The following is a 1,471-nucleotide window of genomic DNA, read 5'->3' on the forward strand; positions in this document are numbered from 1 at the left end:
GGAAAAGCTCCAAACTGCCCATCAGAGCATCACCAGCCTGCAGTGATCCCTCCAGAGGGAAGGGCTGGGAAGCGCCAGTGGAGACGGGCAGCAGCCGTCCATGGCTCACGGCTCCTCTCCCGGGCTCTGCTGGTGCCAGTGCCCACACGGGGGGGCCCAGCTGGATGGGCAGGCACTCACTGTGGGCATCAGCTCTGTCTGCAAGAGGGAAAGCAGGAGCCAGGCTGGCAGTCACCGCCCGCTTCAGCGCGTGTCCCACCACAAGCAGAGATGCTCAGTCTGCTCTGCAGATACTGGCTTAGGCAGAATTTAGGTTTCAGGCACTGAATTTGGCCCTTCTGCTCAACTGTCAATTATTCTGCAAGGAAAGGGAAGAACTATGCTCCTTTAAGACATAGAAAACGGGTTCACTCCAAGCAAGAAAGGAACAAAACCAAGACATTACAGTGAAAGCTCCGGAGGCTGTCCCTGAGCTGAGGATCCTAATCCATCAGTCAAAATATTGCAGAAAAAGCCTTTTAGTGCAGCAGCACTATAATGTTTAGCTCCCTGCCACGTGGTATCTTTCAGTAAAGAGCTCTCAATTGGGTTAAGATATTAAGGAGAAATGGATTGCAGTATTACATCTACTTTATGAGCTCAGCAGCGTGGCCTGACACCACCCAGCAAACGTGGCTGGGAAGAAAAGAGGTGCCAGGACATTATTATCTCAGGGGCAGCTTTGCTTTTCAGCTACTAATTACTTTGTTAATTGTATATCACAGCTCTCCAAAGTAGCGGTGTTTAGCCAACATTTATCTTCTGTATATTTTGCTTATTTCTCCATGGAATCTTGTTGTGGTTGGATTTACTGCCCCAAAGCCAGTCATTCCGTTTCTGCCGGCACTGGGCAGATACAGGAGTGCTCTGCTCAGCATCACTGTGCACTTGCATCCCTTCAGGACGTTTTTATGTGAGCCTGCTAACGATGACACAACATTATCACTGGGATTGGCCCACCTCTCCCACAAAACCCAGTCAGTTTGCTGGAGCATTGATTGGACACAGCATGTTTAGATCATTTGCTATTACTGTTACAGTAATAAGACAGTACTGGGAAAAGACAAAGACTGATGTAAATTAATATGCGGCAAAAGTGGATTAAGGTTAACATTTAAAGAACTACAAGAACTTCCTCTAGTCCTACAGCCACGTAACTATCTGCCTGATGACACCGAGCAAATGTGAACTTTTCCTCTCTGTATTCATCGCTGTCCCACAGTGCACTGCAAATAGCCTCTAATACTCTTCCAATGTAGCGCACTCTAGTTATATCTGTAAATACATATCAAGTCATTCAAATACATCATCCCAGAAAAGGGGTAACATGTAAAGCCAAGAAACTTCCAGGAAAAGGCTGTTGTAGTATTTTTGCCATCTTGATACTATGTGAGTAAGATTCTCAAAATGCCCGTGTAAGGCTTTCTCTGTT

Source organism: Rissa tridactyla, chromosome 4 (assembly GCF_028500815.1).
Source record: "Rissa tridactyla isolate bRisTri1 chromosome 4, bRisTri1.patW.cur.20221130, whole genome shotgun sequence".
NCBI lineage: Eukaryota > Metazoa > Chordata > Aves > Charadriiformes > Laridae > Rissa > Rissa tridactyla.